The sequence below is a fragment of the Apodemus sylvaticus genome (assembly GCF_947179515.1).
Source record: "Apodemus sylvaticus chromosome Y unlocalized genomic scaffold, mApoSyl1.1 SUPER_Y_unloc_6, whole genome shotgun sequence".
NCBI classification, from domain to species: Eukaryota; Metazoa; Chordata; class Mammalia; order Rodentia; family Muridae; genus Apodemus; species Apodemus sylvaticus.
In genome coordinates, this window is record NW_026263000.1 from 258,752 (window position 1) to 285,354 (window position 26,603).

Below are 26,603 nucleotides of genomic sequence, written 5' to 3' on the forward strand. Positions count from 1 at the left end.
TGGAAACCGCTCCACACTGCCTTTTCATAAATGCTCAGGGAGCCTGTTTGAAGCAACTTTCTCTAGAAAATATTTCTGTGGATACCCAAGCTCACAATATCTTTCACTTCCACACAGAGAAGAAATCTTCAGTTTTCTTTTCAATTCTTCTCACCCACCCCTTCCTGGAAGACATACCCATTTGAGAGATCAAGACATCAGCCTTTTTTTCACACATCTTTTCTCCTAATAGCTATTTAATTGTTCTCATTAGAATGTACAGGGGAAGGGAGCAACCATTAGTCTTCTGAATAAAAGAAGAAACACATCCATGGTTATTACTTTTCCAGGCTCAACAAACAATGTTTGATGTGACAACAGCCCTTAAAGGCAGTAGATACCATGATTCACCTTTTGAGTCTGGGTTACCTCACTTAGTATGATGTTCTCTAGCTCCATCCATTTGCCTAAGAATTTCATGAATTCATTGTTTCTAATGGCTGAATAGTACTCCATTGTGTAGATATACCACATTTTTTGCATCCACTCTTCTGTTGAGGGATACCTGGGTTCTTTCCAGCATCTGGCAATTATAAATAGGGCTGCTATGAACATAGTAGAGCATGTATCCTTATTACATGGTGGGGAATCCTCTGGGTATATGCCCAGCAGTGGTATAGCAGGATCTTCTGGAAGTGAGGTGCCCAGTTTTCAGAGGAACCGCCAGACTGATTTCCAGAGTGGTTGTACCAATTTGCAACTCCACCAGCAGCGAAGGAGTGTTCCTCTTTCTCCACACCCTCTTAAACACCTGCTGTCTACTGAATTTTTAATCTTAGCGATTCTGAATGGTGTAAGTTGAAATCTCAGGGTTGTTTTGATTTGCATTTCCCTAATGACTAGTGAAGTTGAGCATTTTTTAAGATGCTTCTCTACCATCCGAAGTTCTTCAGGTGAGAATTCTTTGTTTAACTATGTACCCCATTTTTTAATAGGATTGTTTGATTTTCTGTAGTCTAACTCAGTGAAGCAGTATTCGGCAAAACCAAAACGGGGAAGTGGGAAGGGGTAGGTGGGAGGACAGGGGAAGAGAAGGGGGCTTATGGGACGTTCGGGGAGTAGGGGGCTAGAAAAGGGGAAATCATTTGAAATGTAAATAAAAAATTATATCGAATAAAAAAAAAAGAAAAAAAAGTCGGTAGATATACAATTTGAGAAATGACGTGGTAACCCAGGAGCAATGTACTCCTCTTCTGATGGGAACAGATGGAGCATGATTCCATCTAGATAAATATCCATTCCCAAATAAACATGTGTATTTTTGTATCTATTAAACACATAGGTAACAAAGCAAACACAGACTCCTGTTTACACACATCTGCGTAGGTGCACACACACACACACACACACACAGACACACACACATATGTACTTTCATGTGCACTTATGTTTAAATGATCTCTACTTGCTATAGAAGAGTCAAATATAGGATATGCTGAGGCCTGAGGGGTAGACCATTGACAAGAAAGATGGAACCTTATATTCAAATTACAAATGAGTAAGCAGAAGAAGGAAGAGTATAAACAAAGTGACATGAGGAATTAGGAAGGGAACGAGCACTTGGATGCTCAGAGAAGAGCCTTCTGAGAAAGTAACATGAAACCAGGCAAAAGAAATAACGAGAATGAGCTGGGAGCCAGGATTGACATTATGCTTGTGCATAAGCAAACCAGGGACTCATGCCACATCTACAGACCTTGGCAAGAGACTGGTGTTACTCCAAAGAGCAATAGGAAGTGTTGGGTGGCTCTTAGGCATAATGTGTTGTTAACTAAATACCTCCTTTCAAAAAAATGGGAGACCAAGACATGAAGTTGACAGGATAATTAGAGGATCTCAACTACCTTCTAAGCAAGAAACGGGGAAAGAATGGAAGGGAAGGGAAAGAATGGAAGGGAAAGGGGAAGAAGAGATGAAAGGAAGGGGAAGAGACGAGGAGAGAAGAGAAGAGAAGAGAAGAGAAGAGAAGAGAAGAGAAGAGAAGAGAAGAGAAGAGAAGAGAAGAGAAGAGAAGAGAAGAGAAGAGAAGAGAAGAGAAGAGAAGAGAAGAGAAGAGAAAAGAGCAATGAGGAGGGGTGGGTTCAGGTAAGTGCTGGAGATAAAACTATTGGAACATGCAGCTTGCCCTGGAGAAAGAAGACGGGTGAATTGAGTGGTGGGGGTTATGGTATGAATATGAAATAACATATATTGAATGCTTCTTCCCCAGCTAGTGGAACTATTTTGACAAGTCATAAACACTTTAGAAGGTGGGACCTACATAGAGGAAGTAGAAAACTAGGGATCAGTCCTTGGCAATATATTACATCTGGCCCCTTCTTGCAATACTGTCTGCCTCCTGTTCATCAAACGCTGTACAGCTTTCCACTTACCTATACTTAGGGACATGAGACCAAGAAACCATGGACTTTCTGAAACCATGAGCCAAAATATTCTTTCCAAAATTGTCATGCCAAGTCTTTTGTCACACAACAAAGAAAGCCATGAATCCACTTGTCACTAGTCTGGCATTTAGTAAGAAGAGGAAACCAACTAACCCATCACATTTGTGCATTGGGGCCAAAATCATCTTCTTGGATCATATAACAGAGGAGAGAAGGCAATGATAGATGAATGTAGTCAACTCATATGTTCGTGCATGTATAAAAATGTCAAAATAAATCCATCATTTTTTACATGTAACATTTATCAATAAAAGTTAAGGTGTTGACAAAAGAGTTCTTGCTCCTTGAAAACGTTAAGCTTTAGGTGTCTGTTAGATACCTCGAGAGTGAAACCAAATAGTCTATCAGATATATATGGGTTTGCACTAGACCCATAAGCCGGAGAATGTACTGAGTGTGAAACAAAAACAGATATTCAATGTAAGAACAGTTAACACGAGCTAAAGAGATGGCTCAATGGTCAAGAGCACTGACTGATCTTCCAGAGGTCCTGAGTTCAATTCCCAGCAACCACATGGTGTCTTACAACCATCGGTAATGGGATAATGTGCCCTCTTCTGGTGTGTCTGAAGACAGCTACAGTGTACTCATATACATAAAATAAATCTTTAAAAATAAAAAAGAACAGTTAAAGAACAGGGCACTCCCTTCCCCTTTTCATTAGCTGCAGCCTACTGGTGATAAGATGGATGGATCTTACACTGTCCTAAAACTACTAAATTTTCTAAGACTGTTTAGGATGCTGCTGGTAATGCAACCCAATGCTGAGAGTTCAAGGGACTGCTATAGACACAAAAGAGACTCCTCCTAGATAGATCCAAAGTCTGCTACTCTGTTCTCTTCCCTGACTCTGAGCCCACAGACCTATTCATGAAGACCCAATGGTCCCAAGAAGTCCCACACATCTCATCATCAGAAAATAATCATGTTCTGCTTCACAAAGCCCCTGTGGCTTACTCCTACAAGCTTCTACCACACTTATGAAGAGAACACGAATTATACAAGAACTGTATCAAAATGATTTAAGGTAACCCCAGGGCAAGCTCCCCAAAGCAAACACTCTTGCTCAGAGGAATGCAGCAATGGGTCCAGAAAATTCCCAGATAGTCACTGCCTAACTAGTAGCCTTGGATCACAGAACCTGGGATCAAAGGCCACAGGTTTCAGTAGCAGTTTCTAGGACTTGATTGCTATTAGCCTGTGTGATGTTGTAACAAATCACCCAGGTTAAAGCGTTTTTATGGTCCCTGTTTCTCCTGCTTATTGTCAATGCACACTAAGTAAAGCATCCTTGGGAGTAAAACCTGAACAGTGGGGCTGAGAAAATAGTTTGGTCAGTAAAATATTTGTCAGGCAAGCATGAGGACCCAAGATGGATTCCCAGAATACACATCCAAAGCCAGGTACAGCAGGGCAAGTTTGCAGCCCAAGCAGAGTGGAGGAAGAAATATGTAGATGCCTGGAACCTGCCATCTAGCTAGCATCTCCAAATCGTACAACTAACAAGTGGAGCCCCTAAGAGATGACACCCAAAGCTGAGCTCTAGCCTTCTATATGTGTACACATGTGCATGCACACACACGCACAATATTAAACAAGCCCCAAACTTCCAAATTCACAAGGGAATTCTGGCAGAAATCTGTAAAGATTACCAGCCTGTACCTTCACGTCCCTAGTTTTCTCCAGAGCTCCACTAAATGCAAAGTATGCTTGCAGAAGCTACAGACTGGCAGCCTGCTGGGACCCTGTGTTCACTGAGCCTAAACGCACAGGCTCCCAATAAAGCAGACCACTGGTCAAAGAGGCTTCTGGTAGGAACAAGCCACTCTAGAGGGAGAACTGGCCCAGGTACACTAGCTCCTTTCTGAGAGAGGAACAGGCAGAGAGCCTGCCAGGAGTTCCGGGGAGCCCCTGGCAGAAAGCAGGCTGCCAGCCACGTCCTCTTACAAAGGTCACGCTTTGCTACAACAGGCAGAAATGTCAAGAGAAAATTGGATTCTGAAAGAAAGAAAATCATAGCCACTCTGGGCAAATAAAGAATAAGAAATAGCATTATCCCCATCCTTATTACATGGGAAAGACAGCTGGGGGCCTGGGACATCTAGTGAACAGGAGGAAGCTTTTGTTCTTCCAGAGGGGCAGCTCACTCCTCCTCCACCCCTCTAGCTCCATCTGGAGGAGAAAGGTTCTTCAAGTGTTTCAAGCACATTATAGAGTGACCACTGCTTTACTCATACTCTATCCACACACACATACACCCTCACACACGTTTCCACACACAAAGACACTGCCACACAAGTCCCAGAAAAAGTGCAGCATCTAACCTATGCAGCTGTACCCAGAGGCACAATAGAAATGCCCAGGTTCAGAGACAACCCTATATTTCACAAGCATAAGCAGGGGTGCCATCCTCTGTCCATCCTGCCCTCTTGGGCATTTATGCATTCTCATGACACAGGATAGATGGGGAAATGAAAGTCTGGGGTGTGACTGGGCATTATCATCCAGATGGACAAAACTCACTGCCCCAGTTTTCCATCTTGCTGACACCTCACCTGGATCCATCTGTCAGCAGTTATTGATGCTCTGGTTATGCTGCTCATCAGACAAGAGTTTAATTAATAGTCACCCTGCCTCCGAGCCCCATGGCATCCTCTTCCTGGTGCCTCCTCCCTAGCAGATCCATTGTCATCTGCCTCTGACTTTTGCTTGAGTCAATGGCCAGCGTCTGAGCAACCTGATCATCAGATTAATTTGAGATGATTTTATGAGATGAGGCATCAAATATTTTCCCAAATCCAAATTCCATGATAGCCTCTTTCTCCTCTCATTGTCTCTGTCTCTCTCTGTGATTCTGTCTGCCTGTGTCTGTGTGTTTGTGCACGCGCAAAGGCATGTGTGTGTGTGTGTGTGTGTGTGTGTGTGTCCCTTGCTCCCTCATCTCCCCAACAAAACCATTAATTTTGTTCTGCATACATGGCTTCCTCCCAGTCATACTCTGTGGTCCAGAGGCAATAAATAGGTATGATAGGTGCTTTGGAAGCAAAGAGAGCACATATGATCACACTCTGGACCCTGTGCAGAGACAGGGCTGAGATGGCCTTCCTTACACTAATCATTCAGAAAACAGGGATCCTCTGGGACAATCTGCTACTCTGTCTGGTAGACAGGTCCGCTGGTGAAGCAGCCCCTGGACCATCCTAAAGTAATATCCCATGTTTATTTAGCAGGAGTGAAGCCCTATGACTGATAATCACCCTCTAGCCTAGGAGTCCTGTTAGCCTATCAAAAGTTAGCAAGATGGACCCTACTGTCAGGAGAAACCAACCAGAGGAGCCCTCCCATGGCCCTTAGCTTGGACACTGAGACTTGAAAGGGGGACAGTAGGCCTGTCAATGAAGATCCTGAAGACAGAGATGATGGGCTTTCTGGACTAAGAGTGGGACAGTGTTAGAAGCAGCATCCCTTCTAGCAGAAGCAGAGTCCATGGGCACTATGTCTTACAATTCTGTGGTGTCAGGGATAACTGAGGAAAGGGCAGGATTTCATGCTCCTTAAAGCATTCTGCTTCACCCATGTACCACTAACCTGGACTAAGCCATACCCCCTCAGGTCAATATCACAGACCCCTCTGTCAGATGGCTCCATTTCCAACTTCGAGATGCTCTCCCCACCTCTGCATCACCTCAGACACTCTAATATAGGATTGGACTTGCATGGTCATGGGATGAAATGGTGCCTGCCCTACAAATTTCCATGTTGGAATCCTAAGAGTGGTAACATAGAGCTAAGGCCTAAGGAGCAGTGACTAAGACTATAGGCCATCATTAGGGTTGGTCCTAATCCAACTTGACTCATGTCTTTATGGGCACTGAAATGCTGAGAAGAAAGAGCATGGAGAGACATGGGGAGAATATAGCCACCAACAAACTAAAAAGAAAGGCCTTGAAAGAAATCAAACCTATTAATACCTTTCTTTACACGTGGACCCTGAGCCTCCAGGTCTATAAAGAAATAAATGCTGAAGCCACTTGATCTGTGGCGTTGTGTCCTAGTAGGCCTAGAAAACTAATACACACATCTTCTGCCTTTTTCATTTGACCCAAGGCCTGACAGCTAATTTGAACGGCCCACTATAGTCTGGGAAGGACTGCATGATTTTTTTTTGTCATCCCTCACTCTGTATATGCATGATCACACATGAACCAGTCTCCCAGACAAGTTCCAATTGCTAATATCAATTCTTCTATTGGTCCATTTGTTAAAGCCCCTAGGTATACCCCAATCTCTTCCTGCAAGAGATTAAGTGAGATAGAAAAACAGAGGAGCAAAGAAAGATTTTCAACTCTCATTCCCAAGACAAATTCCACTGCTGCTGGATTTTCCTGGAGGATTCATTCTTCAGCTACTGAAGGGCATTCCCTCCATGCATCATGAGTTTCCTGGGCACTCAGCTCTGCTACCCAGAAACCCCCTCCCAGTCCCACAGCTCCTAGTCTGTGGCTTGGCACTTGGAAACACAACAAGGCAAAGCTTAGTTATTTCTTGCACAAAAAGCAGATTTTGAAAGACGTGTCTCTCCCTTCTCTAAGACCTAACACCTCCTCAGCTCTCTCTTCCCCCCCTTTTACTTGTTTGCTCCATACACACCCACATAAAAGAGTGCATATATATTATAATTGTATAGCTTGGTCTTCTTGTGATACTTCTAACAGTGGAATCAGGGGCTGTTTCTGAATCTTTTTCCTGATTTTGGGACCCTTTTCCTCTTACCGGTTTGCCTTTCAGCCTTAATATGACGGGAGATACCTAGTCTTACTGCAGCTTGATATGCCATGTTTAGTTGATATCCACGACTGAAGGCTCCATCCCTAGGACCTAATCTCATCTTGAAAGTATCCCTCCTAACCAGCACCTTAGAGATGAGGAGTTCACCAAATGAATCTGTGCAGCACTGACATTCAGACCACAGCATCTACAACCCCAGACACACCACACTGGAATTCCTTTGGAAATACCGCAAACACAAGAAGAACTGTCTAATGAGGATAATCTCCTGCTACTGCACCAAGCCATATATGGAGCTTTCTGGGCAGGAAAAAATTATGGGACAAAGACTGGGCGGACATTCCACTGACCACTTGCTCAAGAGCCAGGAGTTCACACCTTGTGGTCTTCATTCTGTGACTTCTATGCACTGAGAGTGACAGGGTGCATTATGGGGAGGGGTCTCATCACCAGGACCTCATAATAGCACTGGTGAAACCCCACAATCCGTCCTCTTAAAATCCAGAGCCCATAACAGGAAAATGGATACTGATGTCCAAGCTTCTTCTTGAAGGCCAAGAAATATTTTTCCACATCACTAATTTATTTGCTTTTGTCTCAATTAAATTGTTGCAAAAGGGGGTGGGGATTAAAGCCATCCGAGCCATTTTTATTCAGCTAAATTACACTGGATCGCTCATTTAATTAACTTTAATGAAGCCAAAATGCTTTCTCTAATCAAATCTCAAGTGACGTGCCTGGAATCTTGACCTTACATCACGAGACTGGAGGCAGCTTTCTCTCAATTGCTCTCTGCTGGGCTAGGTCAGGGATTCCAAGCGTGAGTTACTGAGAATCTAAGTGTCTAGTATGCTCACGAGTATTATGGGGTATGGCAGTATCATAATATTTAGCAAATCATTCTTCTGCAGAAAATCAAAGAGACTTATTTATGACAGAACATCTCAGGGCCTTAACTGAGAGAAGTACCTAGCTTACTGAGTCTGTCCAACTTATGAACTACAGACCCTTCTCTACAGCACATCCACCAAGAGAGAGAGAGAGAGAGAGAGAGAGAGAGAGAGAGAGAGAGACCCTCATCATATACTTAGTGAACACAGTTCTAGACTGAGACACAGAAAGCCCCAGCCAGCAGGCTGGCAGTCCAATTTTTGTAGTTTTATTGGAAAGCAGCCATGCCTGCTGTATTTGTGTTGCCTATGGCCATATTCTAAGCAGGATAATAGCCTTCCAAAGATACCCACGTTCAGAATCTGTCACACACACACTGTTCATTTCCAAGCAAAGGGGACGTTGTGGAGGTGGTAAAGGGTTTGAACCATGGACACCAGGAAGTTAGCCTATGTTACACTGTTGTCCAAATGTAACCAAAGTAGCCCTTCAAAGCATACACAAGACTTGTGTAGGCTCAAGCCAAACAAAATTCCAGAACTGCGACCTGAAGCAGTCACTAAGTCCCAGCCCTAGGGAATGACTGTTAAGAGAGAAGCACTAGTTTATTTATGAGTTAAGGGAACACAATTCAGTGGATAGCCATACATCCAAGCATGTATACCTTGCACTAATTTAACTGAGTGAGTTTATAAAAGAAACAGTGGGCACCAAGTTGGGTGGGTATGGAAAGAGAGTTGAGTCTGGGTGGATTTGGGGAAAGTGGTCACTGTGGTCAAGATACAATGTATGAAACTATTAAAAGAATTAATAAAATATATGCATTTAAATGGAAGCCAAAAGAGGAGAGAAGGTCAGAGAGAAATGTAGCCAAGGAAGCAAGTGGCAGAAGGATGAGATGTTGGCTTTGAAAATGAAGGAAGGATTGTGAATGTGTATGGCCATTAGAAACTACAAGCATCAAGAAGGATATTCTCCCAGTTTTCAGAAAGTAGCATGGCCCTACTGACACATTAACTCTAGACTACAGAGACACACTGCAGACTTTACATCACAGAAGTATTCTGTGTTTATATAGTTACCTTATATTACCAACTGTTTTAATTTGTTATAGCAGCAACTGATACAGGTTACATTCACACTAACACAGTGAAATCGAATGGATGCCAACCAAAGTCTATAAGTCTAACAACTTCTAAGCTGGGCTTGCATTTTTGCCTTTTCTATCTTTTCCTTTCATTACCTTCCTGTCCGTTTTTCTTTTGCGAGTGTGTGTGTAACTGTGCTTAAACATTTGTGTGCTTGCTTATGGAGATAACCTTAAGTCTTCCTCATAAGCTGTTTACCTTTTATTCCAGACATGGTCTCTTTGGTCTGTAACTAGACAAATAGAGTAGACTGCCTTTGCATAAATTCTCAGGTATCCTCCTGCCTTGGCTTCTCCAGCCCTGGATTTGCAACTATATATTGTCTGATATTATTTGGGTTCTGGGGTGGAAATCAGGTCCTTGTACCTACAAAGCAAGTACTTTACCATCTGACCTATCTCTCTAGTTCTTGGTTAGTTGTTTGTTTGTTTGGTTGGCTGGCTGGCTGGCTGGCTGGTTGGTTGGTTGGTTGGTTGGTTGGTTGGTTGGTTGGTTGGTTAGTTGGTTGGTATATACACCAGGCTGGTCTTGTACTCTCAGTCTTCCTGTATTAGGTTTGTAATTACTGAGATTAAAGGTATACATTATCACATTAATCTAGACTGGTACTCTTCAATAGAAATTAAACACAAGACCCATATGCCAACTGAAATTTTCTATTAATGTAATTTTAAATGTGGGAAAGAAGTATCAATATATTGAAAATATCAATTCAACCTATGGTCAATATCAAAACCACCACTGAGATAGTTTCCATTATTATGTTGTTATTGTTTTGTAGTAAGTCTTTAAAATGTGCATTGGACATTCAAAGCACATCTCAATTAGGACTGGCCATTCTTCACATGCCTAGTAGCCACAGATGTCCAAGGCAGAGCTCTCCCAAATCTGTGGAACCCAGTTGTTGACTGGAGGCCTTGGTGGAGAGAAGCTGTCAACATCTGGGAAAGTGTAATTACTAGCTCACAAAGTCAAGTCAGGACAACACTGTCTACAAATCCAGCTGTCAAGAGCATGTTCAATAGAAAAGAAAGTACACCCGTTTTCCAGCACCGTCTCACTGAGCAGTTTCCAGCCTCCGCAAAGGCTGGAAGCTTGGGACTTGCACATTCTAAGAAAGACTCTGGCTACATACATAGGAGACTAGCTGAGAACAAAATGGTGGACTCTTCCAGAATTCGTGGCCCACTTGGTTAAGTATAAAGTCTACCTTATAATCCAAGCATTTCTGAGAGGACCTCAAACTCCCGTTGCTTCTCATAGTCCATCTCCCCTCTGCATTTATCTCTATGTCACACATAGCCCTGAAATCTCGCCATGAACAAAGTTGTATCTTCATGACAACTGCTTCTGACAGCATCCTGGTACTTCTCCAGCTCACTGCAGTACCCTTTGCTTCCTGGACACGTCATGACCTCATCCTACAGGCCAGCATCAGTGGTCTTGCAACGAGACAGCTTGTGTTTGCCATTCTGATATTTTCTCGACTTCTTCTTTGCCCCAACTGAATTTTGGATGGGAATTTTCCACTGTCCACAACTCAGACTGTCAGCTTTAAATATCCCATTGCCACGCCCATTATACTATTTTCATTGGAAGCAAAGAACCATTGTTCTTCTTTTTATACTCTTTATAGTACCAGAAACCAAGTTCAACAGACACAGCGCAAATTCAACTGAAGTCTTCCAACATTTCTTTGAAGCGATGAGTGTCCAAAGGCTCTGGTGGGAGGAAAGTTCTACCTTCTCAGCAGCCATAGTACAAGAACAAAGAGGACACATCAGGGAGAAAGCCAAGGAACAAAGACATCCCAGGTGCAGCACTGTGGCTTCTGCCTCTTTCTACTGGGAAGTGAGAACTTCATGCTAACATGCATCATGCACACACAGGAGTACACACAGAAGCATGCTTGCTTCATACACTCATACTACATACACATAAACACACACCACAAACCAACACAATTTTGCAATCACCTACAGGCTTGTATTCATACAGATTTGCACACTCGCCCTCACCCACAATCTTAGTCTGGCCCCCACCAAGAATAGATGAATCAACTTCTGAGAAAGATGAAGGTGCTCTTCTTCTTGATCCTTTCCTGCCTATAGAATCGACAAAAAAGTCTTTCCCAGCAGGAGATTAAAGGACAGCCCTGACCTGATCCCCATTCCTCTCACAGCCTTCAGTCCTAAGTTGCCTCTCTTGACTACAGACTGTCCAGAATATCAAGGAAACAGTGCAGCAGCAAGGATCCAGGTGCTGAGAGCCCTCCACCATTCCCTTGGTGTCAGAATGCTTTCCTGTGTAACATGGCCTCCCCCTGTCAGGGTGGAAGGGCACACTCAGAAGACCCAGGAAGTGGACCTTCCTTCCCTATGCCTGGACATGCTGGTGTTGGAGCCTGGACACAAGAGAGGAAAATGAAGGCCCTAGTGGTTAGGAAAAGTTCCCAAAATAATCCAGCAAGGGTAACTGAGGTGAGGGCCAGGAAGTGCCCTACCTCCTGATCCCCACATCCACCCTCCTGTCTTGGCTGGGTTCATTTCCTATGAGGTGAGTGATGAAAGGGGTGTTTAGACCATGGCCTTTTGCCTCACAGGAGTTTTGTATGCCGCGCCTTGCTCTGTAATCCCTATTACCAGGATGCTAATATAATCTATGCAATCTCTTCGTACCTCAGTCTGCTCCCCTGTAAATGGGGAAAGGGGTGAGGAATAGTAGGGCCCATCTCCTCACGAGTTCTGAAAAGTGGCTGAGGTATGGGAAAACAGCTGTCACAAGGACTATCCAGTCTTTTCCTGCATGGCATACTCCTTAATTAGAACAGCCATCTCTAATCCCCCCAGGCCCAAGTCCAATAAACAAATACCACAGCCTGGGCCACGATCCTCTGCATTCCTGCATCACTTAGTGTAATAAAACACATAGGTTCATAAAATAATATGGAAAGTACTTAAAGGAGGCAGCAAATAGCTTGCCTCCTCATTTCTACCCCAGTCTCCTCCTCAGCCTGTGGGCAAAGCCCCGATGCCCCTCACCTGACCTCTTCTGCTCATGCAAACCATCACCCTGTCTACCTCACACCAGACCCTGAGTGTCCCGGAGGCTATTCTGGGGGACTCCACTCCTCCTGCGTTTCTTTTCAAATTATCTAAAAGCTAATTGACCTGAAGCTCTGGGGGCTCTCTGGAGTTCCAGAGAGGCGCTGCAGGCCAGTCACTGGATTCAGGCTCTGGGCCAGTCCATGCATGTGGTGCGTGAGCGGGGCAATGAAGGCCATGGCCCAAAAGGGCCTCCACTTGTTCGAGACGTGCATTCCTTTCTTTTCTGTTCTTTTCTTTTCTGTTCTTTTCTTTTCTGTTCTTTTCTTTTCTTTTCCTTTTCTTTTATTTTCTTTTTTCTCCTTTTCTTTTTTTTCCTCAAAAGCTGCTATGACTAGAACAAAACAAAGATATGGTCTACAGAGCCTCTGAAGGAAAAAATCAAGCACCTCTTACACAGGTAGAGGAAGGGAGGGGACGCAGTGGGGAGGAAGGGAGCCAAGGTCCTGCCCTCTGCAGCCCAGGAGCTGCACAAGAGAAAATTGTCACACCTGGAAACCTGAGACCTGGGAAGGACTCAGGGGTTGAGGGGTGTCGGGGAGGGGGAGACCAACCTGACTGGAGCAGGCTGCCCTGAGGCGAAGAAAATGTCCCTTTAGGGAGGCCCTATCTTCTTGCTTTCACCCACCTTTGAGTTTAAAGGATGATTTATTGCTCTTAGAAATATTGAAATTGTAAGCACAAAGCTGCTTGGACCTTCTCGGAGCTTCTCCTAGGCTCTGAGTTAATCATCACTGCATGCAAGTCTTCTGAGATGAGAACCTGGGGAAAGCAGGGGCTTAAGGAGTGTGGGTTTAGAGAAGCCTCTAGAAGCTTTCTCACACCTAGCAACAGAAGCACCCAGAGGCTCGTTTAAAAAAAAAAGGCACTTGCCACTTTAGGAGTTTAGGTAGGATGGGAGAAAATTTGCATTTCCTGGAATATTGTTCATGTCCCTGTTTGAAGACCACACTTAAAGAACCATTGATCCAGTGACATTTTTTTCCAGGTTGAGTTGACTGAGACTCCAATCAAGCCCATACCCTCCAAAGCTGGTGGGTCTGAACTCTGAACTGCTGGGGAAGATATCTGCCAGGGTATCTGTCTGGGTGCAAAGAGACACCTGCTAGAATCCAACAACTTTCTGCACAGGCTCCTGGGAACAAATGCCATCATTAATAACTGGAAAGAAAGTGTGGCATACTTCATCTGAAAGTCGGGCGAGGAGAACACCCTCCTGGTGGGTGGTACCACTAGGCAGTAGGGAAAAGGGTTGTCATTGCATTGAAAACTAACTGAATGAAAAGAACTTGCCTGCTCCCTGATTGCACGTGCTTGAATAAAGACAGGCAGACAGGGGAGACAGACAGACAGACAGACACACACACACACACACACACATACACAAAGGTTGGGGTAGGGAATTTTCACAGAGGCTTTTCCCCCCAAATTCAGGCTACTGGGAACCTTTATGAAAGTGTGAGAGGGGAACTGCCCTGGGAAAGATACCTTTGTGAATTCCACACTTTGTGAACCTAGAGGGTAAAGCGGAGGGATGTAAACTAGAGAGCTTGACAGGTGACACCAGGAAGGTCCAAGGTGTCCTAGGACAGACATCTGAGAAGGAGTGGAGATGGAAAAGAAGGATGCATATAACTGATCCCAGCTAAGCAGCTGTAAAGTGGGGGACAGAACCCACCAGCTCCCTCCCTGGCTTTGGAGTTGATGGTCTTGCTTCCTGCTGGCTGCAGCAGGAGGAGGCAGGGCGCTACTAGGATACTTGGTTTTGGTCTGCACATGACACCTTTCACCACCTCCAGGATAGCACCCCACTGTTCCTATCCATAAGCACAGATACCTGCTTTAGCTCTTCAGCAAGCATCAGGTCTTGGAGATTTCAGGGGGGAAAAAAGCCCAATAAAGCTGTCACTTGTCAAATGCAGATGGCAGGACTGAGATAGTAAATGAGAACTGTACTAGCAGTCCAACTCATCTCCCCTAGTATCAGAAGGAAACACCAGCATTGTAACAAACAAGGACATAAGGTACTCTCTCTCAGTGGGCTCTGTCCCTGCTCAGTTTCTAGCTCTATGATTCTTGGACAGCTCCATTCACCATGCAAAGCCTCGCTCCTCTCCCCTGAACTGGATGGAGTATCTCTACCACATTAGTGGGAGAGCATCAAATAAGACAGTACATACAGGCACCCCACATAGTCCTTGTCACCTGACAGGCACTCAGCGGTAAGGGACCATTACCAGTAAGGATGCACAAAGGAGAAATCTGATGAGATAACACCTCCAAAGACAACTGTGAATGAATGTGAAACAGGCAACAGAGAAGACAGAAGAAGGGGGGCAGCACACTCTAGTTTCTAAATCCTTGAAGAAACAGGTACATGGAGGGATCCTTTGTAACAGGAGCAACCATTGCACTACGCAAAGTCACTCAGCAGATGCGGCAAAATGGTTTCTAATTAATTACCTGATTACATGATAGAACAGAAGGGGATTCGAAAGAGCGCTGTTGACCTTTAAGAACAATTAATATCATCAGGATAGCAAACTCATCCAAGGAAAATAATGAGGAACATTTTCATACTGCATTCGAAAGCCATGGATGGTGAGGCAGATGGGCTGTATCTAACTAAAGCCCCAACTTCCTGCTAGGGTTTCCTGCCTCCTTTCATTATCCATCTCTCACTTCTGGAAATACCCTACAGACCTGTGGCCTTGCTATCACTGTACACGGTCTTGCTGTTTTGGCCAGGTCTGTGGCCCTTTTGTTAGCCTAGGCATGAAAGTTATCCAAAGATGCTAGGCACTGTATCGCTGAATGGTGTAGGACCACTGTTAGGGTCACAGCAAACACCTTCTTATTTTTTGGTATCTGGAAACCTTTTCTTTCTCTTCTTGTGCCCTGGCTAAGATCAGCTCCTCCTCTGGACTCACACCATCGTCTCCCACAACAGTGCTGATGGATGATATGATTTATATCTAATAACAATCAGTGTGCACTATGTGTCAAGCATCCACCTATCTTAATCATCATTCTACCCTTTGAAAGCGTGGTGTCGAGTGGATCATGGCTCGGCACTCTAGTTCCTCCCAGAACACCTGCTGAGTTCTTGATCACCTACGTGACTCTCTGATGCACACTTCCACTGGGAAGTCTTCCATGGCCACCACCCCTAGATGACTTGCTTCCACACCTAAGCTTCTAGTGCACATTATCCATTCCTTTAAGCTAGCATACATCACACTATCATCTCAAGAAAGCATCTAGATCCTGTTCAATAAAAGGGACACTAAAAGTCTAAATCCAGGGCTTCTCTCGTACATGGGTCAGGTCACAGATGCCTATCAATATAACTACAACATAAAGTCTTCAGTAAATGTCTGTTAAATGGGTTCAAACATACATAAAAATTATGTAAATATAAATTTTAAAAATCCATGAAAGAGGTGACCCCAGACACAGCAATGCATGTCTGTGAGCCCTGCACTCAGGAGCTGGAGGCAGGGTATTCATGACCTCCAGGACAGTTTGGTTACAACAGTGATTTGCAGTCCAGTCTGGACTTCACTGAAAGACGCAGACTCAAAACAGATAGAGAAAGTAAGACTAAGGCCTTGCTTGTTCTTCTCTACACAGCCCAGAGATACAAGAGTAATGCATCCAGATCAGTACCAATGACAGAAGACCGCATGTCTTGGTTTGCCCTCTTTTTCTGTAATCCTATTGGGCTAGCTTCTTTTTCAGTATACTAAATGTCCTTGTTTGGACTTCAGGCTATAAGATCACTTCATGTATTAAGTGTCTACTGTGTGTCGCACACCTAAGTTCTTACTCAGATCTGTGAACAAGAAAGGAAAGTGGCTTTTCTAAAATAGTGAGCATTAGTGTCAGTGTGCTTTCTCCACATATCAAGGTTTTCTCCATTTACTCCACCACTCAACACATTCTTCCTGAGTGGCCACCCCAGGCTGGGAAATGCCAGTCACTGGGAATACTGGGTGAAGGAGCTATGGTTATCTGCAGCAATCTGTTCACTCACCATGTTTCTAGAACAACCCACAGAAGAGGTCTTGTCCAAACCAGAGAAGAATTTACCCGTTATCCGTGGTCTCCTCCTTATTGACTGTATAGTACCATAGCCTGGTTGCAGCACCCAAATATACAGGTATCATGGCCCTGAAATGCTTGCATTTAAACCATTAGAATGAGAAAATGATAAGATGTTCACAAGATAAGCCCACAGCAAATACAAGAGATGGTGGAAAAACAGTTCCCAGAATACAATAACTACACAGAATCCCAGCTCCATTCCTGACCTCACCTCCATGCCTCAGAGTCCCATCTATATTAGAGCTCTTTCATCCAAGCTTATCCCTAACTCCTACAGAGATTGAGACTTGATTGATGCCCTTCCTTCTAAAGCCCATGTGGTTTAGTGTCCACTAAAATTCTCCCTCCCTGTACCATCTCCTGGGTGTCAGAAGCACTGGCTTCCTTCCTTGACCGCCCTGACTGTAAGTAGCAGCCATAGCCTCTCTTCTGAGCTTCAGCTGTGGGAAGGGACCTGCTACCCTTCCCTAGAATCCTGTCTAAGCTCTGTCTCACTCCTGGCATCAGCTGGTAGCCTCTCTTTTTCTTCTTTAATTATACTTCTCTGCTCTCTCTGTTAGTGGCCTCATGACTCAGGGCTTTAATTTATTCACCAAACAATGGCATTACAACACTGTTTTCTGTAATATATACCAAGCACAGGCTTTTGGCCTCTGTTGCCCAATTCTGCAAAAATGATTGGGAAAAGCAAGTCTACGCTCTGACACACAGTTCCACGGAGACTTGCAAGGGAGAAACAAGATAATATTTTCATTGCCTGTTGAATATTTGGAACATAGGACCCACCACTACACCCTTGGTTACATTACCAAGGAGCTCTTTCTTCACTTCAGCCTGAGAAAGAAAAAGGAACTGAGTTTGGGAGGACTTTTTGGTTTTGGTTTTTTTCTTTTTAGATGGGGGTCTCACAATATCCCAGATTGGCTTTAAACTATCTATCTAGCCAACCATAATATGGTACCTCTGGTTCTCCTACCTCAAGTAATTGCATGCCTGAAACTACAGGCATGCACCACCATGCCAAATTTCTGTGATATAAGACATTGAACCCAAAGCTAAGCAAGCTCTGTATCAACTGAGTGACCTGCATCTCCGGATCCAACTTTTTCAGTTGCTTAAGTTGTGTTGATCTTTTGGTTTATTTGGTCAGGGTCTGGGTGATGAGTATTCATGAAAAATCTCTAATCTGACCTTGAACTTAAAAGTCTCTGGCCCCTGCCCTTATGTGGCACCACACTCAGCTCTGGAGAGGAGGCATTTTGAACTGAACTTAGACACAAGGAAGGAAAAAGAATAGAACACATGGATTCGTGGGCCAAGCTAAAGGATGGCCATCATGAACTGACCATAAATATATATGGATTACAATTCTGACAGAAAGTAGAGAAGGATATCTGTATGCCAATCATGATTACTGCTAAAACAAATTAAATTATGCACTGAGGCGTGGTCGGATCTTCACTGGCCAAGGAAACAAATTGGGATAATTATTCTTCCCAGTCTACTATGGCTGATCTCAACTTTATTTAAAACCTTGATCTTTGTACTGAAGTGAAAACAATTAATTTACTTGCTAATCATTTTCTCTGCCATGGGGTCTTTCCCATACTTGGTAATAATAATCATGTGGACAAACTAAGAAAACTGAGATACAGAAATCATTTTCAGGAAAATTTGAAATGAGCAAAATTTATTGAGTACTTGTTAGGCACTAACTACTATGTGCTTTAAGATATTTCTTCATTGACTCCTCCTGACAGCATTTTATGGTCCATGTTATTATAATGATTGGTTTTCATCTGGTAGATAAAGAATCCATGGCTTAGAGATAAGGTAGCTAGTCCAAGGTCACAAAGCTGGTAATGCTAAAATAGAATCTGACTCCACAGTGTCCACATTCACACATCATATACATAGTAATATACTGTGTATGTGGGCACTCAAACACATAAGTCAACATGTTGGACGATGTCTAGATCTCTAGATTAAGAATGTTTTGTAGAGGGCTGGAGATATGGCTCAGCAATTAAAAGCACTGACTGCTCTTCCAGAGGTCCTGAGTTCAAATCCCAGCAACCACATGGTGGCTCAAAACCATTCGTAATGAGATCTGATACCTTCTTCTGGTGTGTTTGAAGACAACTACACTGTACTCACATATAATAAATAAATAATTCTTTTTAAAAAAAAGAATGTTTTGTAGCATGTAGATGAAAACCTTCCAAGAAGGAAGAAAATTTATCACTATGGACAGCATAACTCAACTAGCTCTACTGAGCGGCTCCCATTGTTTGGCCTCCTCTGCCCATGCCTGTAGGAAAATCTAAACCAAGTTCACTTTCTTCATACCCCAACAAACAGAAGAAACACAGAAGAGGAGGCTTACCCTGGAAAAGAGAAGATCACAGCTTTTCAGAATACAAAGGTCCTACTCTATTTCTCAGTTCAACTCAATCCAGATCCTACAAGACAGTCTTGCCCCACTCTGGCCTATCCCTAAGTAAATGGTGGGACGAGCTCTTCTACTGCTTCCTGTAGGTCTGCATCCCACCGGGGAGGCTGGCAAACAAAAAGCAGAGTGCCTACCTACCACGTGTGAACAGTTCTTAAGGATATCATGGTGGGAACTATGATGGTGGCAAAAAATGCAATAAAAATGAGGCTGGAACCTGGGAGCCTGTATCAAAAGCTGTGTGCACCCTGGTACCCTGGAGGTAAGGGAGGGTTTGGGCTCAGGCCCTGGCCATGGTGCTGAAACATGGAGGTTGGGCATAGGAATTGTGATTTTGGCCAAGAGTGGGGGAACCATTATAATATCCCCGTGTTTGAAGATGCTGGATTCCTAGTCATGATTAGGGAGGTCAACTGACTTTTTTTATCAGTTACAACAGAAATAACATGAAACATGGAGCAGGTATTAACAAATATCAATACATCTTTACTAGCTGTGTGACCATGGGCAAGTTATAAAACTGCTGAGATCCAGAGTCCCCCAGGACTCCTCTGTGAAACAGGGATAGAACCAATTATGCAGTTATTGTTGGGAAAGTACCTAGCCTGGAACTTGACAAAGTCTCTCCCCCTCCCTTGGTTTTTGTCCCTGATAGCTTGTGGCTATGTGCACTACATCTCCATTCATTCTCTCCCTCTTGCTATACACCACTACAAATATTCTTTCATGGACAAGCCTGAAATCCTTCCCAGAATCTCCAGAGTACAAGAATCCCTCAGCCTGGAACAGTCAGCACCATTCAGCAGATGGTAATATGTTGACATCACTAGCTTAAGAAAGCTAATTTTATCTTCACAACTAAATTGAACACCCCAAGTCTGCCTGGGACAAATCTTACTTCAATGTCCTCAGTTCTCTCTCCCACCCCAAGGCATAGGGTTGACACAGGGAGTCATTTCCAAAGCACCTGTCCCCCTGCCTTTCACAGGACTTATTGATGTGCTATTCACATAAATGCCTGATGAAAACTTTGAATCAGTCTTCTGTTTCCAAACTACTTTCTAACAATGGCTCAACTGTCACAAGATCACCAGTGAAAACTGTTCCATCCTTTCCATGTCATAGGATAGGAACAGAAAGAAAGAGAAGGGTGGTAACTGCCCCATGGTAAAGCTTGAAACAGCACCAAGGTGCTCAATTCTAGAAACCAGGTGGTTGCACTCCTAGGCACTGGTTGTGGCTGAGGAAAGGGTCCAATATCCCAGAAAAGAAATAAGACTCAGAATCAGACCAGGTCCCTATCCATGCAGTACTAATTCTAGCTTCTACACTCACTCACTCAGATTCCTGCCTGATGGGACAAGGATGGTAGCAATTGTTACTTCATCTTAATACTGCATATATAATGAAATAGTCCTTGGGACACATGTTCATAGAGGACCACAGCCTGTTGATTAAGGCAGTGTGTTACTCAAATAATTAACCCTTAGACACTAAAGGAATCATGCCAAGAAGACCCTCAGAACAGCACATGGAGTAGAACCACATGGCACGCACAATGGTGCCTGCTCTGTGCCGCTTTGAAGCCCCCAAACAGATGCACCTATTCTGCAGTTTCTTTACCATATCTAACAGGGGTCTGAATTGGTTGAGTTCCATCAATGAAAAGCAAGAATCTTGAGCAAAGGAAATTAAACACTTCCCTAGAATTTTGGTACAAGGGGTTACTGAGAAATGAATATATGATACACCAGGAATTCAAGGGTATTACTTCTCCCAGGCAGGTTCCTACAAAAGCCAATGAGGCACACAATGTTAGCAGGAACTTAGAGAGATTAGATAACTTGACCAAGTCTTCGAGCTAGACAGCACTTGGCTGGAATCAAAACCCAGTTCTTCTCATCTCCAATACTCATGTCATCAAACCAAAGTAAGAGAGTGGTAACAGGACCAAAAAAATCCTAACAGAGCTCCCCACCCGCAAAATGTTTAAAATGCACCATCTATAATCTTTGAAAAGCCCAGATTAGGGCCACTGCATGGTGCAAGATCAGCAAACCAGGTTTTGCTGTGGTTGAGATTGCTAAAGATGGCTGGGGTTATGAAAACATCTGCAGTAATGGAGAGAGGGAACAGTCATGGCTGAGATGAACCAGGAAGAGAGGGAAAGCTATTGGGGATCAGGGATCAGGGATGCAGTTATTAATATCCTAAATGGAGTTCTGACTGCTTGAGCTGTATTTAAGAACATGCCTGACTGTATAATTACAAGGGCTTAATTTGTTTTCTTTTCCAAGCAATAAATAAGGAGTACACAGTTGCTCTTAGCAAACACCACCCTTCCTTGTATCAGAAGGAGTTCCTTAGCTGTGGAGGGATGTTTGGTACTGATAGTGGGAGGATGAAAGACAGTCCTACAACCACCCAGAGATTTGAGCTGCCCACTGCAAGTACAGAGATAGAGTACCAGAGACCGAGCAGGATAAAACTATCTAGGTTCCCTTTTTCTCTGGGAAGTGCAAGCACTGAGGTGACATCAATTCCCCTTTTGGATGGGCAGTGCTGATGACCTGTCTGAGGTGGAATGACACCATCTTCTGACAGGCTCAATGGACTCAGAATATACTAAGCAGTTTATTTTTCATTGCTCTGAAGCTTTGCACAGAGGACGTTGGCTTCTGACCCTACTCAATTGCTCTGGAGATGAAACCTGAAGCTGAAGCAAGCTGAGGCTGACTGAAAATCCCAAAACAGAAGCACAACCCAGGTAAAGACTATTTCTTAGGAAGAAATAGCATAACGCTTTAAGAAACCTGGATAGCCCAGACTAGCCAGGACAGATCACCAGAAAAGGAATGGGGTAGATGTCCTTGTAGTTCCAAGGATTTCTCACACATCTAAAGTACTATTCTACCCAGGACTCTCTATGGACCTGTTACCTGTAGACTAACACAGTGTCTGGATCATATCTTTAAAACATCTGAATCACAGTTATGAGGGTCATATTAAAACCTTTAGCTTGCACAGATAGAGATAGAGAAAAACAGCTCCAGGGACAGTCTTTAGGACACTGTGACACTTAAAACAGCTGGATGTGTGAGAAAGAGGCTGGATCCCTGGTAAGGAATTGCCAAGATGTCCTTTGTGGAAGCAGACACAGAGGAGATGAAACCCGAAGCTGAAGCAAGCTGAGACTGACTGAAAATCCCAAAACAGAAGCACAACCCAGGTAAAGACTATTTCTTAGGAAAAAATAGCATAACGCTTTGAGAAACCTGGAAAGCCCAGGCTAGCCAGGACAGATCACCAGAAAAGGAATGGGGTAGATGTCCATGTAGTTCCAAGGATTTCTCACACATCTAAGGTGCTATTCTACCCAGGACTCTCAGCCAGATGCATGTCGCTGGCAACAGATGTTTCCATAAGAGAGCGGATTCCATTCTTCTACAGCACTGAATTGTCTTTGAGCTCAAAATTGAACAGTTCCACTGCTCCAGTGAGTGGGTGTCAGATCACAGGACCCACCTGAGTCATATAGTCCTTAGAAGCAAAGTATTATGGTTTGAATGTGAACTGTCCCCCTCCCCCACAGGCTCCTGTGGTTGATCTCTTGATCCCTAGCTGGCTGGTGATGCTATTTTGGGAGGTTGTGGAACTGTTGAGAGACAAGGCCTAGCTGAAGGAAGTACATGCGTGACTGAGGGACAGGCCTTGTGAGTTTAGCTGGAACTAGTAGTCTGATTCTCTCTCTCTCTCTCTCTCTCTCTCTCTATATATATATATATATATATATATATATATATACATATATATATATATATACACACATATATGTATATATATATATACACACATATATATATGTATGTGTATGTGTGTATATTCACACATACACATACACACATACACATACAACACACACACACACATACACACACATACACACACACACACACACACACACACACACACACACACACATACACACAGAGTTTCCTAATATATCCAGATGTTACTGGTCAAGCCACAGGCTCCCAGTATAGCTGAATCTACTTTCTGCTGTGTCTTAATCCTCATGATAGACTGCAGAGCCTTAACTATAATCCAAGATGAATCTTCATACACACACACAGACATACACACACATACACACACACACACACACTTAGGCTGCTGCTGGCAGGTATTTTATCTCAGGGGAAAAAAGTAACTGAAAGCCAAAGATTCTAACCCTTTTGCAAGACTGTCCTTGGGGCTTGTGGTGGTTTGAATGAAAATGATCCCCCATAGACTCATAGATTTGAATAATTGGTCATGAGGGAGTGGCACTATTTGAAAGGATTAGTGGGTGCGGCCTTGCTCCAGAAACTGTGTCAATAAGGGTAGGCTCTGAGATTTCAGAAAGTCTATTTGTGGTGGTTTGAATATGTTTGGCCCAGGGAGTGGCACTATTAAGAGGTGTGGCCTTTGTTGGAGGAAGTGTGTCACTGTGGGAGGGTGGGCATTAAGACCCTCCTCCTAGCTGCCTAGAAGACAGTCCCTCCTGGCTGCAGTCAAATCAACATGCAAAACTCTCAGCTCTTCTCCAACACCATGTCTGCCTGAATGCAGCCATGCTTTCTGCTGTGATGATAATGCATAGAACCTCTGTAACTGTAAGCCAGCCCCAATATAACATTATCCTTTGTAAGAATTGCTTTGGTCATGGTGTCTCTTCACAATGATGACACCATGACCTAACTAAAGCACCATTCCAAGCCCAGAGTCTCTCTCTTCCTGCTGACTCAGTATCCAGATATAGAGCACTTAGCTACTTCTCCAGGACCATGTCTACATTGTATGCCTCTATGGTTCCTGCCATGATGACTATGGACTAAACTTAAGTCAGCCCAACTAAATGTTTTTCTTTGTAAAGGGGCCATAGTAGTGGTGTCTCTTCACAGAAACAGAATAGCTGTGAGTTACAGCATCAGCTCCAACAGGCATGTGGCCCCATAAACACATCATGTTTTTGGACACAGAACATACAGGTGCCCTCTACTGAGCGCAGTTCTCATTACATTCACTAACTCTTTCCCAGATGCCATTCCCAGACATTGCTGGGTTTTAGGATACTTGACAGCACTCCAAGAAGCTGTCTCTGCTATAAATTTCCCCTTCCCAAAAGCAGCAGCATCTGCCTTTACTAAATGATCTCAGATCTCAGACTACATCTTACTGTGTCTTAACTGTCTCTTCACTGTCCCCCTCCACCACAAACTCTCTCCATCAAATCGACGTCCTAAACACAAGTTGCTGGCACCTTTGTCTGAGTCAGAATATAACGTCAAGAGACATCCTTGGAGGGAATTGCTGCATTCAAATTTCTGTCAAAAAAAGTGTCCCATGACTCCAGGGACTATTGTGAGTGGGCTTTGTCAGACTCTACAGAACAAAAGTATGGACAGCTAAATATCACAGGCTAGAGACAGGACAAGCTTGTCCTGGGGGATAAAGTTAACGTCATCCTCATCAGCAGCATTTTTTTCAAAATCTTTTAAACTTGATCCTCAAACTGATCAACATTTTTAGCCAAATACAAGAGGAAAACACATGTTAGCCATTTCCCTAGAGTTCTGTGCTGTAGTGAGGAGTGGAGGTCTCACCCAGCAATATAACTTCTACTTCTAAAAACTGAAAATGGGGAGACCCAGGGATAAGGGGAAACTACCTGGCCCAACACTGTCCATTCCTCTAAAGTGAACATAGGATACAGCATGTCCCCCAAAATATTTTCACTGACTCATATCAAAATTCTTTTCCAATGCAATTCACTCCAACTTCACAATGACTGGGGGAGGGGGAATCAAAGATATAGGACTACACACATTGATGAGGTGTGAAGAGGAAGAGGACAACTGTTCACTCTTTACAGAGCAGGTTTATACTCCTCCATTCCCCATGACAACATGGGAACCATCAACCAGGACAAGAAAGTCATTGGAAGGTCCAGACACCTATAACTCAGGATTTGTATTCTGGATTCTAAGCTGCCAAGAGACCTGTTGTAAAATTTCCAAGGACCCTTGGGCCCCAATTATTATGGAATCTTAGATCAACAAGATGTGACTCCCCAAAATAACCTCAACTTTCAGTAAAGTCCCCAGCATAAGCAAGGCAGATGTCTTCTACTGATACATAGAGAAAGGCCTGTATCCTTACAGGGCTCCCTGAATCCAAGATATTCTGAGGAATTCAGCTTCCTCTGACTGTATACGATGGCAAATCTGATGAGTATTATCCTGAGCAGGGGACAAATCACAGAAAGGGCCACACTAAAGAAAGAGGATTATAAAGAACACACATGGGCAGGGCCTAGGCCTCCCCACACATATGGAGCAGATGTGCAGCTTGGTCTTCATGTGTGTCCTGAACAACTAGAATGGGGGTTTTCCCAAAAGCCATTGTCTGGCTCTGGCAAGCCAAGGCTATCTCTCGGAGACAAAGGTGTTAACCTGGGAGAAAACGAGATTTTTGCAAATTCATCAACAAGAAACAAGGGAGGAGACACGAGACACCAGCTTGCTAAGGAATGGAGTGGAAATGAGATTAATGATGACTCCAAAACAGCTAAGGGACTAAACTCATTTTCTAAATCTGTCCTTAACAAGAGAAATGGACAAAAGAGATGTGGACAAATGGGAAGTAATGAAGCCTTAGGGGAAGGGAAAAAAGAGAAGAAAATATACTGAGAATAATCAAGACTGGAAAATATGAACACACCATGGCTTGGAACCATGCAGGCCAGAGGACAGAATGTTTATTTAGCAGTAGACTGAATATTTCAACATTAAAAGTTGACAAACTTATACGAGAAGTCTTAAACTGTTTAGTTCCGGAGATCCTGAGACCACAAGTTCCTGGAATCAGGAAAAAAGCACATCTAAGATGATTTTAAGACTCTTCTAAGAGGGCCGTGTGAAAGATTTTGAAAATATGCAGTGGGCCAGCAAGTGCAAGCTATGGCTGCATTATCTAGGTCACAACTGTCCTGCCCTGAGCGGATCAGAATGCTGACCATGAAAACAGCAAACATAGAGAAATTACCAGGGAGGACATGAGTACCCCAAGACCACAGGAGACTGGAGGAAAGACACAAATGGATGTGAAAAGAGAAAATCAATTGAGGAAGCTTGCCACCTGCCTCACTAGGGAGCAAGGAATCATTACTACACAAGGCCCCAGGAGAGGCAATTGGTCAGCCAACTAATGGTGTCAGTGTACTAGGAATTAACTGTCTTCACAGGCAGCAGATAAATGTGTAGCAGCTGAGAAAGTCAAGCTGGGAATCTGCAATTTTGGGAATTCTGTGACACAAAATTCATCTGGGGTTCAATAAGATAATCTGTGTAAGAGAAACAAGAAAAGATGTTCTTCAAGTCATCAAATATCACAGGGGCTGGACTGTAGAAAGAATGAAGGGACCCCCTCACCCATCTCCAGGAGTCATACACCTTGACTGTGGAGGAGTCAGCGATCCAAGTTGTGCATGTAAGGATTGAAGTCACAGCATGCTGGAGCAACGACATCAACATTTCCCTCTCTCATCTCTTACCATAGATGTTTTAGTGAGGTGAGCACACAGACATGA

At 43.7% G+C, this 26,603-nt stretch overlaps 1 pseudogene; it reads right to left on the bottom strand.

Moving 5' to 3' along the window:
* LOC127676092 (NT-3 growth factor receptor-like) overlaps positions 1 to 26,603 on the bottom strand; it is a 91,976-nt pseudogene that overhangs the window by 26,087 nt on the left and 39,286 nt on the right.